Source organism: Bufo bufo, chromosome 3 (genome assembly GCF_905171765.1).
Source record: "Bufo bufo chromosome 3, aBufBuf1.1, whole genome shotgun sequence".
In the NCBI taxonomy this organism is placed as follows: Eukaryota; Metazoa; Chordata; class Amphibia; order Anura; family Bufonidae; genus Bufo; species Bufo bufo.
This window is the reverse complement of record NC_053391.1, coordinates 361,119,541-361,126,628: the sequence shown is the minus strand read 5'-3', so window position 1 is coordinate 361,126,628 and position 7,088 is coordinate 361,119,541.

Below are 7,088 nucleotides of genomic sequence, written 5' to 3'. Positions count from 1 at the left end.
GTCTCAGCTCACTGGCTCTCAAATGTCCGTCTGGCCCCTCTCATTTATCATTTTCTACCCCCGTTTTTGGTGTAAAAAACAACTTAAATCTACACCATTCCACACCTCCAGTTATTTTATAATGTAATCCAGGGCTTTTTTTCTCAGGGAAAAGGTGGTGGAACTCACCCCCCCCCCCCTTCCCTGGCCATGCCCCTACCCACCCCTAGGACCGCCCCCTAAAACCGCCCCTTTAGAGAACAGGGATGCAAGTAAAATTTGGGGGGGCTATAAAAGTCCAGCCCAGCAAAGAAACCCCCCAGATGGGGATGGCACTGTTAATGGGGGATCTGGGGATGGCACTGTTAATAGGGGATCTGGGGATGGCGCTGTTATGGGGTGGAGGATCTGTGGATGGCACTGTTATGGGGGATCTGTGGATGGCATCCACAGATCCCCCATCCTATAACAGTGCCACCCACAGACCCCCCCATCCTATAACAGTGCCATCCACAGCCCCCCCACCCCATAACAGTGCCATCCACAGACCCCCCACCCCATAACAGTGCCATCCACAGACCCCCCCCACCCCATAACAGTGCCATCCACAGACCCCCCCACCCCATAACAGTGCCATCCACAGACCCCCACCCCCCCACCCCTTAACAGTGTCATCCACAGACCCCCCATTGCCGCTCCAGTACAGTTATAAAATGTGTAATTCAATTAATAATGATTCATGCTGCCCCCTCTGTAGTATAACATTCAATATATCCTACTCACAGGGCTACTGTTATATCGTAATGCAGGCCGGCCGGGCAGACGAGCGGCAGAGTGACTGACTGACGTCACGTGCCTGCCCGTCCTACTTTATGAATGAAGTAGGCGGCGCAGGCACGTGACGTCAGTCAGTGACGCTGCCGCTTGTCTGCCCGGCCGGCCTGCCTGCATTACGATAACAGTAGCCCTGTGAGTACAATATATTGAATGTTATACTACAGAGGGGGCAGCATGAATCATTATTCATTTAATTACACATTTTATAACTGTACTGAAAGCGGCGGGGCCGGAGCACAGTGAACGCATCGGCCCCCAGCTCCTCCTCCCAGTCCCTCCCCGCTGATACATCGCAGCCTGCCATGCTGGAGCATGGCAGGCTGCGATGTCAAAAGGTGGCGGAACGCCATTCCGGTGCGTTCCGCCAGAAAAAAAGCCCTGATGTAATCTAATGCTTCTTGTTTAATGGGGTATTCTGGTTGGTAAAAGTTATCCAGTATCCACAGTCTAGGCCCGCAGTGATAGGCAAACTGCGACTCTCCAGCTGTTGCAGAACTACAACTCCCAGCATGCAAAGACTGCCTACAGCTTTCAGCCTACAGCAGGGCATGGTGGGAGTTGTAGTTTTGCAACAGCCAGGGCCGATCCTACACGGGGTGCAGTGGGTGCCCCGCACCCCAGCGCTGCGGCCCTGGTGACAAGTGGGGGCGGCCGCGGCCGGCGGCAGGGCAGAGCAGGAGATGAGCGCCTCCATTGCGGAAGCGCTCATCTCCATAGTCATCTGTATTGCCGTCCTCAGGACGGCAATACAGATGCCTGTGCTGCGGCAGAGGAGGGAGAGGTGTGTCCCCTCCTGTTCCTCTGATAGGCTGCCGGCTTAGTGCTGGCAGCCTATCAGAGGCCGGTGATGGCGCGATGACGTCATCGCGTCGCCTGAGCCGTATAGCGAGGGACACAGACGGAAGAGGCGGCCTGCATCGCATCGCATTGCTGGAGGTAAGTATAAGTGTATTATTTTTTTTTATTTTTTTATATAGGTACAATACTGGGCTGGCACATGATAAGGGGGGGCTACTGGGCTGGCACATAAGGGGGGCTACTGGGCTGGCACATAAGGGGGGACTACTGGGCTGGGCTGGCACATGATAAGGGGGGCTACTGGGCTGGCACATGATAAGGGGGGACTACTGGGCTGGCACATGATAAGGGGGGCTACTGGGCTGGCACATAAGGGGGGCTACTGGGCTGGCACATAAGGGGGGACTACTGGGCTGGGCTGGCACATGATAAGGGGGGACTACTGGGCTGGCACATGATAAGGGGGGACTACTGGGCTGGCACATGATAAGGGGGGCTACTGGGCTGGCACATAAGGGGGGCTACTGGGCTGGCACATAAGGGGGGACTACTGGGCTGGGCTGGCACATGATAAGGGGGGCTACTGGGCTGGCACATGATAAGGGGGGACTACTGGGCTGGCACATGATAAGGGGGGCTACTGGGCTGGCACATAAGGGGGGCTACTGGGCTGGCACATAAGGGGACTACTGGGCTGGGCTGGCACATGATAAGGGGGGCTACTGGGCTGGCACATGATAAGGGGGGACTACTGGGCTGGCACATGATAAGGGGGGACTACTGGGCTGGCACATGATAAGGGGGGACTACTGGGCTGGCACATGATAAGGGGGGCTACTGGCACATGATATGGGGGGCTACTAGCACATGATATGGGGGCACTCTGGCTACTGGCACATGATATGGGGGCACTCTGGCTACTGGCACATGATAATGGGGGGGATCTGGCTACTGGCACATGATATGGGGGGGGGCTCTGGCTACTGGCACATGATATGGGGGGCTACTGGCACATGATAAGGGGGGCTACTGGCACATGATAAGGGGGCTACTGGCACATGATAAGGGGGGCTACTGGCACATGATAAGGAGGGCTACTGGCACATAGGGGGGCTACTGGCACATAAGGGGGGCTACTGGCACATGATATGGGGGGGCTCTGGCTACTGGCATATGATATGGGGGGCTCTGGCTACTGGCACATGATGGTGGGGGGGCTCTTATTTCTGGCACATGATTGGGGGCACTCTGGCTACTGGCACATGATATGGGGGGCTCTGGCTACTGACACATGATATGGGGGGGCTCTGGCTACTGACATGATATGGGGGGGCTCTGGCTACTGGCACATGATGGTGGGGGGGCTCTTATTACTGGCACATGATTGGGGGCATCTATGGGGGCACATCTTACTGCAGATTATTGGGGGGCACTATAGGGGCATCTACTGAGGCTAAAAAAGAAGATATTTTATATGGGGGCTCTGTATAGGGGCATTTTATACTGGGACACATTATGGTGGGTACTATGGGGAAGGGGGGGGGCACTATGGGGGTCATCTACGGGGGCACTGAGAAGGGGTATTTTATATTGGCACATTATGGGAACATTAGCTCAACTGGGGGCATTACAAATGTTTTGCATATTATAAGGAGAATTATTACTACTGGGGGGGCATTATGGTGGGCTTTATTACTCCCCCATGGTATGACCCCCTAGTAGCAGCACCAGCCTCTCCCTGCTCTGCTATCCCTCTGCCCTTTCTCCAAATCCTTATTATGAAATCTTTCTCATTAGGTTAAAGCACAACATCAGCTCCGCCGAGCCCCCGGCCAAAGTGTTGAAGTGGCGTCCGAGATCCCCAAGGGCCAAGTCAAGTAACTGTAAGTTTTTATGGGGGTTCTACAAAAGAGCTATCGTGGGGCAAAGTTCATATTCGTGTTTACACACGTGTTTTAAAATGAATTTCTCCTATTATAAACAAGTAAATAATGACGCAATGCTGTGGGGCTGGTGTGCAACTTTTTCCAGGGCTGGTTTTTATCCCCAGTCCGGCCCTGGCCGAGCGAGCCGCCGGGACTTTTTTTTTTTTGACTTTTTTTTTTTTTTAAGCCGAGCCGCCGATTCGTGGGGCTGAAGTTGGGGGCTGAAGTTGTTGCCATAGAAACATTGTAAAGGGGAGGAGTTAGTAAGATAACCACGCCCATGTGGGGGCACCAGAAATATTTCTGCACCCAGGCGCCTGTGACCCTAGGATCGGCCCTGGCAACAGCTGGAGAGCCGCAGTTTGCCTATCACTGGGGGATAACAGATCAGTGGGGGTCCTACCGCTGGGACCCCGACCGATCACGAGAATGGTGGCCCACACCCCATGCAGGTCCCATGCTACACCCCTGAAATGACCGGAGCTGCCGGTCGCACATGCATTTCTATGGGCGTTCCTGAGACTTTCTCTAATAATTATCCCCTATCTTGTGGCTAGGGAATACCCCTTTAATCACCAGGAGACTAATAGGGCTGGACCACTGATGCTTCCCCAAAAACACTGCCTTTCCTGCCCATTTATTCTCTGCAGCTCGCCACTGTGCCTGCCCTCTGCCATGTGTGTGTTTTCCGCTCACTCTCGCTTGGGTGCCGGCTCCCATGATTCAGGTAAATGAGTCAGCTCTTTGTACCGAATCAGTCGCGATCGACCCATCACTAGGCGCCTCATGATTTAGGTGGGAAGTGGCGAAGCTGCATGGGTGATGAGGGTCATGGGTGTAGACCGGAAGAGCCAAGCTATAAGGCACTGTTAATGTATAGAAATGTGCTGTTTTACACACCATTCACATGGTCCATAAAAAATCTAAAGTTTATTAAAACTGCCATTCCAGATGGTAAAGCCATGGATTAGATCCATTGGATTACAGTGGGCGGGCTAATCTGCATGTGGTCAGCTGACCAATCTGTTTCAGCTTCAGACTTTTTAAACAACCCACAGCTGATCTGCCCTTGGCAAATCCGAGCCATGTGAACATGGACTAATGGTAGAACTTGTCTCGCTCATCAGGTCTTAGTCTTACGTCCCGGTCGCTACATGATAAATGTCATATTTCTGAAGTGAGACACCCCCTTTAGGGCTCGTTCACACGACCGTTGGCGTCCCGTGCTGTGAACCGCAAATTGCGGTCCGCAATGCATGGGCACCTTCTGTGGGGCAGGCGCATGGGGATCGCAAACCCATTCACTTGAATGGGTCCACGATCCTTCCATTCCGCAAAAAGATAGAGCATGTTCTATCTTTTTGCGGTGCGGAGGCATAACACGGAACCCCAGGAAGCACTCCGTAGTGTTCCCTTCCGTGCTTCCGTTACGCATCTCCGGATTTGCGGACCCATTTGCGTGTATTGCCGATCCGCAAATGCGGTCCGCAATATGGGAACGGGACACCAACGGTTGTGTGAACGAGCCCTTAACAACAGGCAGTGGACAACAAATTTGGTGGAAGTGAGACCCCTAGTGGCCATGACTTTACAGCTTCTGCATTCAGATGAATGCAGACATATTTTTTTAAATGAAGCAATTTAGAAATTTGCCAGTTACACCATTCTCTAATTAAATGACTTGAAATTCTATGAAAATATTGTGACTTTTTAAAGACCAGGATAATTTTCTTTTTCACCTTTCTTCCCTTCAAGAGCAATAACATTTTAAATTATCCATTCACATAGCCATATGAAGACTTATTCTTTTGTGGGACAAGTTATATTTTTTAATGCCAGCTTTAATTTGCCATTTTTATAATGCCCCCTTGTAGTTCCAATATATATTTATATCTATAATGCCCTCCCATAGTTCCAGTGTAAAATGCTCCTCCGTCCCCCCATAGTGCCCATATATATAATGCCCCCCTGTAATGCCTATAGATAATGATCCCGGTATTACTAGTATATAATGCCCCCTGTAGTGCCAGTATATATATATATATATATAATGATTCCCCTGTAATGCCAGTAGATAATGACCCCTGGTAGTGCCAATATATAATGCTCCTCCATGCTCCCTGTAGTGCCTATATATGTAATGCCCCCTCTAGTGCCAGTATGTAATGCTCCCCCTAATACCAGTATATAATGCCCCTCTGTAGTGCCAGGTATATATAATGATCACCCTTCCTTGGTGTCACTAGTAAATAATACCCTTTTTTGTAGTGCCAGTTATATACACTGCTCAAAAAAATAAAGGGAACACTTAAACAACACAATGTAACTCCAAGTCAATCACACTTCTGTGAAATCAAACTGTCCACTTAGGAAGCAACACTGAGTGACAATCAATTTCACATGCTGTTGTGCAAATGGGATAGACAACAGGTGGAAATTATAGGCAATTAGCAAGACACCCCCAATAAAGGAGTGGTTCTGCAGGTGGTGATCACAGACCACTTCTCAGTTCCTATGCTTCCTGGCTGATGTTTTGGTCACTTTTGAATGCTGGCGGGGCTTTCACTCTAGTGGTAGCATGAGACGGAGTCTACAACCCACACAAGTGTCTCAGGTAGTGCAGCTTATCCAGGATGGCACATCAATGCGAGCTGTGGCAAGAAGGTTTGCTGTGTCTGTCAGCGTAGTGTCCAGAGCATGGAGGCGCTACTAGGAGACAGGCCAGTACATCAGGAGACGTGGAGGAGGCCGTAGGAGGGCAACAACCCAGCAGCAGGACCGCTACCTCCGCCTTTGTGCAAGGAGGAACAGGAGGAGCACTGCCAGAGCCCTGCAAAATGACCTCCAGCAGGCTACAAATGTGCATGTGTCTGCTCAAACGGTCAGAAACAGACTCCATGAGGGTGATATGAGGGCCCGACGTCCACAGGTGGGGGTTGTGCTTACAGCCCAACACCGTGCAGGACGTTTGGCATTTGCCAGAGAACACCAAGATTGTCAAATTCGCCACTGGCGCCCTGTGCTCTTCACAGATGAAAGCAGGTTCACACTGAGCACATGTGACAGACGTGACAGAGTCTGGAGATGCCGTGGAGAACGTTCTGCCGCCTGCAACATCCTCCAGCATGACCGGTTTGGCATTGGGTCATTAATGGTGTGGGGTGGCATTTCTTTGGAGGGCCGCACAGCCCTCCATGTGCTCGCCAGAGGTAGCCTGACTGCCATTAGGTACCGAGATGAGATCCTCAGACCCCTTGTGAGACCATATGCTGGTGCGGTTGGCCCTGGGTTCCTCCTAATGCAAGACAATGCTAGACCACATGTGGCTGGAGTGTGTCAGCAGTTCCTGCAAGACGAAGGCATTGATGCTATGGACTGGCCCGCCCGTTCCCCAGACCTGAATCCAATTGAGCACATCTGGGACATCATGTCTCGCTCTATCCACCAACGCCACGTTGCACCACAGACTGTCCAGGAGCAGATGCTTTAGTCCAGGTCTGGGAGGAGATCCCTCAGGAGACCGTCCGCCACCTCATCAGGAGCATGCAC